Source organism: Jaculus jaculus, chromosome 6 (assembly GCF_020740685.1).
Source record: "Jaculus jaculus isolate mJacJac1 chromosome 6, mJacJac1.mat.Y.cur, whole genome shotgun sequence".
Taxonomy (NCBI): Eukaryota; Metazoa; Chordata; class Mammalia; order Rodentia; family Dipodidae; genus Jaculus; species Jaculus jaculus.
Window position 1 is genome coordinate 105,293,355 of NC_059107.1, and position 11,950 is coordinate 105,305,304.

The following is an 11,950-nucleotide window of genomic DNA, read 5'->3' on the forward strand; positions in this document are numbered from 1 at the left end:
GAGGGGCTTGCATACACCTTTATATCAGCCCTAACCCTGCTCCTGGGCACTCACCCAGGTCCGGGTCTGGTTTAGTGGGTCTGATCTAGTACACGTGGAGGTAATGGCTGAGACTGACCGAGACAAATGCCAAAGTCTGAGTCTGGCTACCTGAAGGGGGAAGAAAGGGGGGGTGTCCTAGGAACTTTGGGAAAGACGGGCCTCCAGGACTGCCAGGAGGCCACTGAAGATGAGGGGACCTGCAAGGAGTCACTGGGAAAAGAGAGGGTCCACGGGAGGCCGCTGGGAGAGGAGGTAGAGACATGATGCCTGCACAGACCTAGGCGCCATTGTCGGGCACATGTGAGCCCGCTGCCTGACTCTGACTCCAGCTGCTTTGGAGCACTTGCAAAGACAGCTTGCAGTTTCGCTGCTTAAAGGGAGTGAAGGGAAATTTCTTTCCTGAACTTTTAGTTGCCTAGCCATATAACCTATGCAGGTTCTAGTGTCTGGGCCACATGGATGCCCAGAAATCATCCAAGAGGCAACCTGGAGGACTTCCCAAAAGTAGCTGGCCACTGTCTGAGAGCACTTAATTCCCTTAGCTTCAGAAGAGAGCATAATCTACAAATCTGTGCTTCCTTTTGCTGGAAGACAATACTAAAGGAGGAAAAAGAAAAAAATAGCTTCTGTCTGATGAAGGAAAGAGAAATAGATAGAGAGTTTTTGCCAATACCCAACAGGTTGTCTGGGCCCAGGCAGAAGATGACTGGCCTTCAGTCAATACTGAAGAGTGGCCTCGGCCAAAAGATGTCAGCTGCCAGTTTGTCATGTCTGATCCTGTGCAATGGCACAAACTGAAAATAAAGGAGGAAAAACAGAACCCTACCAGCCCTCAAAAACGTGGAGGCAAGGCCACATGGGCCGATGTCTCCCAAGACCTCTGGGAGAGCACTCACCTACCCTGTCCACCTCATAGGGTCCCTGTTCACGTTCCAGCTGTGGGTTCCTGTGTCCTCCAGGGCCCAGCCATGGTCCCTTCCCCCACCCCAAGGCACCCAGGCCACCAGGATGGGTGAGTGCCTGATAAGAAAAATCACTCGCAGTAGATAATTGAACAGCTCTCTCTGTTTATTGTCAGGGAAATGGGTTTATAAGCATCTGAGGGTTGGGGGGAGGACACTAAGGGGATTGGTTGGTTTAAATGTTGCTAGCCTATACCTATGGACATTCCTTCCAGCACATGGCGGGGGGGGGGGGGGGTCAGATGATCTAGGGTCTCAGGACTGTGTGAAGGCTGCTGGCTGATAAGGAGTTTCCTAGGCAACTGACCAAAAGTCACTGGGCTATGGGGAAAGCCCAAGTTCAGATGTGCTGGGCTTGGAGAGGAAGTGGCCTCCTATAGCCTGAGGGTCCTTAGCAATGCCTGGCAGCTCAGGCCCCTCTCCTGAAGGTTCCAGCCTGTACCTGGCAGTGCCCGACAGCTATTGTTGCAGTCAGCTTCTCGTTGCTGGCCAAAAGCACCTGACCATGAGCAGTTTGTGGGAAAAAAGAAATAAAACGTTTGTTTTGGCTTAGAGTCCATGATGGCAGGGGGAAACAATGGCATGAGCAAAGTGTGGACATCACCCCCTGGTCAACATCACGTGGACAATAACAGCAGGACAGTGTGCCAAACACTGGCAAGGGGAAGCTATCAATAATACCCATAAGCCTGCCCCCAACAATACATCACCTCCAGGAGGCTCCAATCCCCAAATTGTCAAGAGCTGAGGACCTAAGTATTTAGAACACATAAGTTTATGGGGGACACCTGAATCAAACCACCACAGCTACTTTCCCTAAGGAAAAAGCTCCCTCTTTGTCAATGCTTAATCATACATAAGATAATACTAAAAATACTTGGAATGATTTAGAGCAACAGGTATTCCCCCCTCACCCTACTGAGTGCCTCATTTTAAATGTCTGAATTTAGCCAGGTGTGGTGGTGGACGCCTTTAATCCCAGCACTCGGGAGGCAGAGGTAAGAGGATCATCGAGAGTTCAAGGCCACCCTGAGACTTCATAGTGAATTCCAGGTCAGCCTCAGCTGGGGTAAAACCCTACCTCTAAAATCAAAAACATAAAAATAAAAATAAAAAATAGATGTCTGAACTCCCAACCTATGAAAAAGTAAAATTATGTTATTGCATGTCTTCCAGTTTTGGAGTCACAGCAACCTTAAGAAACTATTTATAGAGTATGTAGCCACATATTTAGATTGTGGCTTGTTATGTGAATAAAAAATATGTGGACATTCTACATTATACCCTTAAAATAGCTTTTCTGTTTGGCTAAAATGTGGATTTAAAGATGAGGACATTTTAAATGTAGATAATCAAAGGCAAAAATCTAGTAATCTTAGGTATATGGTGAAGGTGTTGTGGGTACCACACCAGCTTAAATTTGTGTAACACATATATAAAATTCCATTTTTTAAATCACAATTAAGTTAGGAGTTTAACATAGTAGATTAACCTGCAAGCAAAGCAGCACAATAGAAGAGAGAGAGAGAAGCTTTACAAAGCCTAGAATGATCATCTCAAGCAAATGCTCCTGAAAGATCCAATATGGATGAGTACTGAAAATGGAGACTTTTTCTTGGAAAGATTAAAGGCTGTAAAGACTTTGACAAGTGCTGTATAAAGTCAAATAATACAGACAAGAGCATCAGTAGAGAGAGCACAGGAGAGTATGGAAGCAAAATATCAGAGATAGAAAATGTAAGTAGTGCTGTTAGCATTTCACTACAACATGAAAAGAAAGATATAAAACAGAAACTGAAAGTCAAAGAACTATGTTTTTCCACAGTTATCTCAGTTATAGTAACTGGGGTTCATAGTTAAATCTACAAAAGCATATTTTCCAATTTCTGTTTCATTTTTTTCTATGAATTGTAACATTGCTGTTGACAAGATAACACCCGATGAAGAGTTTTCTTTCTTCTTTCTTTTTTTTTTCTTTTTTTCTTTTTGTTTGTTCTTCAAAGTCGGGTCTCACTCTATCTCAGGATGACCTGGAATTCACTGTGCAGTCTCAGGATGGCCTCAAACTCACGACGATCCTCCTGACCCTGACACTGCCACCTAAGTGCTGGGATTAAAGGTGTGCGCCACCATGCTCAGCTACATCATTTCTCTTATCGAGTGAGCATTTGGAACTAGAGCCAGATATTATGGCAAGGAGGCTTTGGTAGCCATGTCAACAGCCCTCAATAAGAGTATTTGTGAAGTTTTACCTTTTCTTTAACTACAGAATTTCCCCACTCCTCAACTTGCCTGGAATATCTGCCAAACACAAGTGATATCTAACTTCATTACTACAAAGAAATCTCAACAAATAGTCCATATTTGTTTCTATGTTTCTGGTTATCATTTATTTCCATGAGCTTATATTCGTTTAAACATTTACTTAGAAGCTACTATTAATCAGAAATAAGTAAAATACTAATGCACTGTTGTTCTGCCAGCTCTATAGTGATTTCCTTGTATTTCGCTATTAGCAAAGAAGTCTGTTCCTGGGTACACTGCTTATCAAGTGTTAATTCAAATGTGAATCTCCTAGGGTTGTCATTTAATGGATCGAGGGTGAGGTACAAGACTTAATAGTTCTAACTAACTCCCAGGTGTCATCTATTCTAGCAATCAGAGGACCACACTTGGAGCAGCAAGCCACAGTGGACATTTTCCAGCAAGCATTTATATTTCCACAGTCAACAACAATACCATATTCATATTTTTATTTATTTTATTTTATTTCATTTCATTGACAACTTCCATGATTGTAAACAACATCCCATGGTAATTCCCTCCCTCACTTTAACCCCTTTGAAACTCTACTCTGCATCATATCCCCTCCATCTCTCAGTCTCTCTTTTATTTTAATGTTACGATATTTTCCTCCTATTATGATGTTTTTGTGTAGGTAGTGTCAGGAACTGTGAGGTCATGGGTATCCAGGCCATTCTGTGTCTGGAGGAGAACATTGTCAGGAGTCCTACCCTTCCTTTGGCTCTTAACGTTCTCTCTTCCACAGTGGACCCTGATCCTTGGAAGATGTGATAGAGATATTTCAGTGCTGAGCACTCCTCTGTCACTTCTTCTCAGCACCATGGTGTCTTCTGAGTCATCCCCAGGGTCACTGCCATCTGAAAAGAGAAGGTTCTCTAACCAACCGTGAGAGTAGCACTAATCTATGAGTACGGACATTAAGAGAAGTGCTTATTGGGCAATTTGGTGAGCACAGCATATACATTTAGCCACACAGAAACAGACAGGGCTCATGACTACTCCTGTGGTAAGTTTTTGTATGTATTCTCTCCCATGGAGAAGGCCTCCAGTCAAATTCAGGAGCAGTTGGTGTCCTCCATAACAGATGTGCCACTATTGCACCCATTGCACGCATTTGGCCTGGTTGGTGATACACATATTTTTAATTACTTCTTTTTAATAGGGAAGAGACATGGTGGAAAAGTTTATAATGCTAACCAAAGAATTATAAATGTTTTAGTATGTGCTCCTTCTCCTCAACCTTTCATTCACTTCAAATAATCTTCTCTATTAGTTATAAACATAGTGTGTATACAGTCATGTTGGTACCATCATTAGCCTCCTCCCTGTCCTCCTCCCTCTGCAGAGACCCTCCATGTTGAGGAATATGGGTTATGCATTGTGGGGTTAGCCATCAGTTATGGGTATGAGGCAATGTCTCTATGTATAATGACCCAACATGCTACCCTAACAATCTTTCCACCCCCTCTTCTGCAAATTTCACTGAGCCATCTTGGGCTCGTTTTATGTCTACTTCAGTGATGAGGTCTTGGGAGCATCTGATTCTCTGGATATCTGGTTTGATTAGGAGTTGAGTGTTCTCTGTGTCTATCTCCTTCACTCTTGTGCTGGTACCAGGTTCACCAAGAAAGCAGAACTCTTGCTCATTTCCCCAATTACTCTTGGTTTCAGCTGGAGCCCTGGTGAGGTGCAATGGGTTGATTCTCTCCTCAAGATCTGTGTCCATCTGGAAAAGAGAAGCAAATTATTCAACAGAGAGTGAAGTTATCACCAGATAAATGGGATAACCATTGTTAATTTAGAGAGAATTTAATAGGTATAGGTCCTCTTTTAGCTCATGATTGGTGGGAGCTTGATAATGAAGAGTGAGCTCATTTTTGGGTATGGTTTTGACTTGTTTCCAATTTCCACCTATGGGTTCCATTCCACTGAACAGTTCAGCTAGCCAAATCAAGAGCAACTGGTTTTCCACCATGGGTGTGTGCCACTATTGCACTTGTGTAAGCATCAAGTCAGGTTGTTTGATGCTAGATAGCTTAGACCATTAATTCCTTGGACAAATTTTGTCATTTTCCCCCAGTCACTCATGTAGCAACTTCTGGCACTAGACGAGCTAACTGTCTGGGGACTGACTCTCTTCCAGATTGCAGCCAGGTAACTCCACGTTCCATGCCAACAGCATATGGCATCTTTGGCAGTAGGGTCTTACCACTAACTTTTGGTAAGTCACCAAGTAGTGTGATAGAAATCTATCTAATTTTTGGAAACCTTGTAGGTCTCTTTGATCAGCAGCTCATTGTGGATGTTAGCTGCATGCTGATATGGGAGTTACAGGACAGCACCAAGAAAAAAGAAAGAAGAAAATGATAGGTAATATAAATGAGATGGAGAGAAAAGAGGAAGAGAGAAAGAGAAACAAGACAAGATTAAGGTCAGTCTTCATCATACCCTCTCTAAGGCCCTGATATTCAGGTGTTCCCTCTAAGGACTTGATGGAGGTTCAATCATTTAGTCTGTCTTTTAGGATGTATAATTTTATGGTGCCATTGCCATTTGGGTCCAGTTTTGTTTTCCCCTCCTCCACCTTTACCCTCCCCTCCCACCGTACCCTCCCAAATGTCTGGTCCTGTAAGTGGTTATTAGGTATGTCAGCATTTGAGGCAGAGTCAGGTTAGGAGCCACAGATGAGTGAGACCATGTGACGATTATCCTTCTGAGATTGGGTGAGTATGCTGAAAATGATCTATTCCAGGTTTGACAATTTTTCTTCAGATTTCATTGTGTCATTTTCCCTTACTGCTGTGTAGAATTCCATCGTGCAGATATACTACATCTTAGTTATCCATTCATCTAATGATGGACATCTGGTTGATTCCAGCTCTTAGCTAGTAAGAATTGTGCAGCTATAAACATGGTTGAACAAATCTCTCTGAACTGAGGAGTGGAGCTTTTAGGGGACATGCCCAGTAAGGGAATAACTGGGTCTGTTGGTAACTTTTTTAGGAGTCTCCATATTGCTTTCCATAGTGGTTGTACCATCTTACATTCCCACCAACAGTGGATAAGGGTTCCTACTTCTCCACATTCTTGCAAGCATTTGTTTTCATTTGATTTTTTAATGTTTGCTATCCTCACTAGGGTAATGGAATCTTGTGGTTGTTTTAATTTCCATTTCCATGATTATTAGGGATGATGAACATTTTCTTAGGTGTGTTTGCCATTTGTATTTCTTCCTCTAAGAACTGCCTGTCTAGTTCTTTGCCCCATTTTGTGAGTGGGCTGTTTGACTTTTTATTTTTTAGGTTTTTGAGTTCTTTGTAGATTCTATATATTAGGCCTCTGTCAGTTGGATACCCATCAAAAATTTTCTCCCATTCTGTGGGTAATATATTGGCTCTCCTTATTGTATGTCTGTAAAGAAACTTTTCAGCTTTATGAGATCCCAATGATTGACTAATTGCTTCAGTTCCTGAAATACTGGTGTTTTGTTCAGGAAGTCTTTTCCCATTCCTATATCATGGAAAGTTTGTTCTATTTTTTTCTTCCACTTGTAGCCAAGTTTCTGGTCTTATATTGAGGTCTTTGATTCATTTAGACTTGATTTTTGTGCATTGTGAGATGTGTGGATCAAGTTTCATATTTCTGCATATGGTTATCAAGTTTATCCAGCACCATTTGCTGAAAATGCTGCCTTTTTTTACAGCCTACATTTTTAGGGTCTTTGTCAAATATCAAGTAGCTATAGTTGTTTGACCCAAAGTCTATGTACTTGATTCTGTTTCATTAGTCTATAATCCTGTTTTAATGCCAGTACCATGCTGTTGTTATTACTATAGCTTTAAAATATCTTTAGATCAGGGCTGGAGAGATGGCTTAGTGGTTAAGCACTTGCCTGTGAAGCCTAAGAACCTCGGTTCGAGGCTCGGTTCCCCATGTCCCACGTTAGCCAGATGCACAAGGGGGCGCACGCGTCTGGAGTTCGTTTGCAGAGGCTGGAAGCCCTGGTGCGCCCATTCTCTTTCTCTCCCTCTATCTGTCTTTCTCTCTGTGTCTGTCGCTCTCAAATAAATAAATAAAAACAAATTTAAAAAAATTAAAAAAAATATCTTTAGATCAGTTATGGTGATGCCTACAGAGGTGTTTCTTTTGCTGAGCATATTCTTGGTTATCCAAGTCCTTCTGCCATTCCATATGAATTTTGAGATCATTTTTTCTATCTCTGTGAAAAAGCAGGTTGGGATTTTTATTGGTATTGCATTAAATCTGCATATTGCCTTTGGTAAGATTGCCATCTTCACAATGTTAATTCTGCCTGTCCAGGACGATAGGATGCCTTTCCATTTTCTCAAGTCCTCCTCAATTTCCTTTTCAAGAGTTTTTATATTTTCATTGTATAGGTTGTTCACATCCTTAATTAATGCTATTCCAAGGTATTTTTCTGTTGTAGTTGCACTGAAAATGGGACAATGCCACTTATTTCTTTCTCTATATCTTTGTCTTTTGCATATAGAAATGCCGTTTGCCTGTGTGACTCACACTGTGCCACAGCCCTTGACTGTCCAACAGTCAAAGAATCTAGATCGCTAGTGTCAAAATGATGATATATCAGTGCTTCACTAATGAGATAGAAATGTTTAAATAAGTACCAAATCTCCAACAGATAAATGTGGGGATGGGGGTCATAGACTTTTTCACAAAATATTCTTTCATATGCCACAATTTTTACTCCCAAAATAAATAGGCAACATATCTCAAGCCACTCTGTTAGTCAAACTACTTAATAATAAAAAGGAAAGGCACCTCACTAAAGTATATAACAAATTTGGATTTCAGGAAGTTGTGCTCTGAATTTCTGATGGATCTGCTTATTGAGGTTTTACTAAGACAAAGCTTGAAACTTTGCTTAAACAATATTTTGCAAAGATGCTGTGCTGCAATCTTTTGAATCAAGGGGCTTTCTTTTTCTTGTCATCTTGAAATAAATGAAATTGAGAGTTTGCTGCGATTTCCAGTTGTCCTAAGGGCCATCTTTGTTAATTTTGTAAGAGCTTGGTTTTAGAGACAAGAACAAAGCTGCTAAGCATATAAAGGGTTGTAAATCAGATCAGCTGCTTAGTTTGTAAACATAAAGCCACCATTAAAACCTCCTCCCTGGCACCTGCAAATCTTAACTCCCATTGGACAAGCAAAAGTCCATGTAGACCAGGCGTGAGCCATGTGTCACAGCAGTTACATTTTAATAAAGAATATTCTGACAATCTCTATTCTTGCCATATGGACAAGGTCTTAGTATTTCTCCTGATTCAACCTATTTGACCAAACTTCAGGTAGACCCTAGACTGTCTTGATTCATTTTCCCCCATCTCTCTCTATCTATTTCTCCCTTCTTTTCCTCCCTTTCTCCCTCATTCTCTTCTTCCCTTCCTCCTGCCCTCTGTCCGTCCATCTGTCTGACTGTCTGTGTCTTTCTGCCTGTCTGTCTCTTTCAGCATTGTAGTACACACTTATAATTCTTGTACTCTGGAGACTGAGGTAAGAGGATCTGAAGTTCTAGGCCAGTCTGATTCTGTTCATGGGAACTTAGCTTATTGACAGAATTCTTTTCTTGCATGCTTGAGGATCATTAAACTCTTTCTCAACCTTTCTGACATGTAAACATTTTATTTAAAGTCTTTTACCAGTTTTACAACCCAGAGGTATCCTTCTCAAAGTGCTGAGATCTAGCTCTTTAAGTATAAGCATCAATGAAAATAGCTCTATCTGTCATTTTCTGTTGAATAGGAGGCTAAGTTCTTGTAGACAGATGTTTTGCTCCAGATTGTACAACTGTTTCCTACCTTGCAGATAGAAGAAATTTTACTGTTCCTTTGGGTGTATCTGACTATCATTGGAGGTCTACTATTCTTATTATATGAGAGCCTTAAATTCCTCCAATTGTTTGTTTTAGTGGAGCTGAGTTCAGATTGAATTCTGCCATCTCTCTTCTATTATAATAACATTGAATAAAGTGTTCCTTCCCTGTTTGACTTAATGCAGTTAAATTTTTCCTTTGGCATTGAGAAATATCTATTATGCCCATTAGCATCATGTAAATGTATCCATGTTCTCTAACATACACAACTAAATAAAAGTAGCAAGAAAGGACAATTTTACAACTAGTCCTAACAACCACAACCACCCATGCAACAGAAGCATAAACCTTTTGAATGAGAAGGTAACAACTAATTAATCCATCTATGAAATCCCAAACAAATATAAGTTAGGCATATTCCATATTCCAGGGAAAAAATGTAAGAAAATAGAGAAACAGCCAGGAAAAGCACACCCTCTTCACTGAGATCCACTTAGTTGGTGTACACTAGGGGCTTCTGAAGTGTAAATCAACAACTGTAATTTGATATGGTAATTGCTTTCTGGGGAGTGCATGCACAGAGCCTTTAGAAGGTCAAAGAGGAGTCTGTAATTTAATGTAGAGGTTTGAGAGAGCAAGTGACACTTTAATTACAACTTGAAGGATCAGTGGGTATTAAGCAAGCAGAATTAAAGAAGCTGATCCAGGTAGGAGTGCAACAGGCACAAATAGTATAAACATAAAGAGACACAGCAGAATTTGATGGTCATGAGTTGGGTGAGGGGCTACATCAAAGTGTGTGTGGACAACCTAACTTATCCACAATGTATTCATTGGCAAGGGCATTCAACTCATCTTCTATGAAAAAGTCGCTCTGTACCCATCTCCTACTTAGATAACTATAAGCCATTATGCTTTGAGCAAAGGCCCCATACTAGACGACCACTAGGGTAGAATTCAGCTCTTTTCACTACTTCCCTCATCACCACCCTGCCCTGGCTATCTTCCTTCCTTCACCTGGACCCTGACAATGGTCTTCCTTCTTCCCACTAATTCTCCCTGATACCTATCTTTGCCCTCCTAAACTGTAATTTTAATGAGAAAAGAATGGGCCTCTAAAAGTGAATTATGTTACTCATTGATTTTTGACAAAGGCTTTCCACTGCCCCTTGAGTAAAATCCACAATAAAATGGGCATGGTGGTGCATGCCTTTAATCCCAGCACTCAGGAGGCAGAGGTAGGGTGAATACCAACAGTTCAAGGCCACTCTGAGACTACATAGAGAATTTCAAGTCAGCCTGGACTAGGGTGAGACCTTACCTCAATTTTTTTTTTTTAATTCACCATAAATGTTAGGACTCTCAGTTCCAAAATGAGGTTTTCCCTCGGTCTCTATCCCAAGAAGTAATTTTAACTACAGGATCTATGAGTTTTGAGAGGAATTACACAGATGGGACTTGGTCCTTTATCTTGTCCACTCCCTTTGTGATTAACAGACTTACAAAAGCCTTCTCTGAATACCTGCTGTCTGCCATCAGGGGAATGTCTCAGTTCAGAGGAATTCCTGAAATAATCACTTCTTATTATTTTGGAGTGCATCTAAAATATCACTTGATCAAACTTCCTAAGGTAAGCCCTCACCACTGTTATAATTTGACTCTGGTATATGCCCCAAAAGTTTATGTGTTGAAAACTTGGTTCCACCTGGTGTGCTTTCAGAGATGCTGGAAACTTTGCAAGGTAGGGATCTAGCTGGATGAAGTGGGTTACTGGGGAGTATAGCCTTTGAAGGGTAAAATTTGTCCCCTGCCCCCTCCCTCTTTCTCCCTCTCTTGCTCTCTCTTACCGTGAGTGAGCAGCTCTGCTCCACCACACACTTCTATCTCAATGACGTTTTGCCTCAACACAGGCCCAGAAACATCACAGTCATCTGACCAGGGACAGAAATGTTCTAGTCTTCCACCAAATAATTCTTTCCTCCTCTGAGTTTATTTTCTCAGGTACTTGGTCATGGTGAAGGTAAGCACACTGCGTTACTAGAAATAGTGTTAGAAAGTTCGTTGTCATTTTCTTTGTGACATCACTAAATGTCTAACTTTTTCATATGGTTTTGTATTTTATGTTATTTTCTGGTGTTCCCATGTAGAGAGTAAATCTATGATAATATAAATATTTTCCTTCTTGGCACTCTTATATATCTAAAACTTATTTATTTCCATACCTAAGATAAAACAAAGATAAATACTTACTAAAGAGCTGAATCTGGAGAAGAAAAATAAAAGGTTAGAAACGAAGAGATAGCCAAGGTCCTTTAATTTCATGTCAAGAAAACGTTGGGGGGTGGAGAGATGGCTAAGTGGTTAAGTGCTTGCCTATGAAGCCTAAGGATCCCTGTTTGAGACTCAATTCCCCAGGACCCATGTAATACAGATGCACAAAGTGGCACATGCATCTGGAGTTCATTTTCAGTGGCTGGAGGCCCTGGCATACTCATTCTCTCTCTCTCTCTCTCTCTCTCTCTCTCTTTCCCTCTCTCTCTCTGCCTCTTTCTCTCTCTCTATGTCTGTCGCTTTCAAATACATAAATAAAAATAAACAATTATTTTAAAAAAAGAAAACTTTGTTTTCTTCAAGTAGAGAGACTGCAAAAACAAAATATTTTAATTAAAAATTTCAAACTTGGGCTGGAGAGGTGGCTTAGTGGTTAAGTGCTTGCCTGTAAAGCCTAAGAACCAGGTTCAAGGCTCAATTCCCCAGGACCCATGTAAGCCAGATGCATACGGTAGTGCAT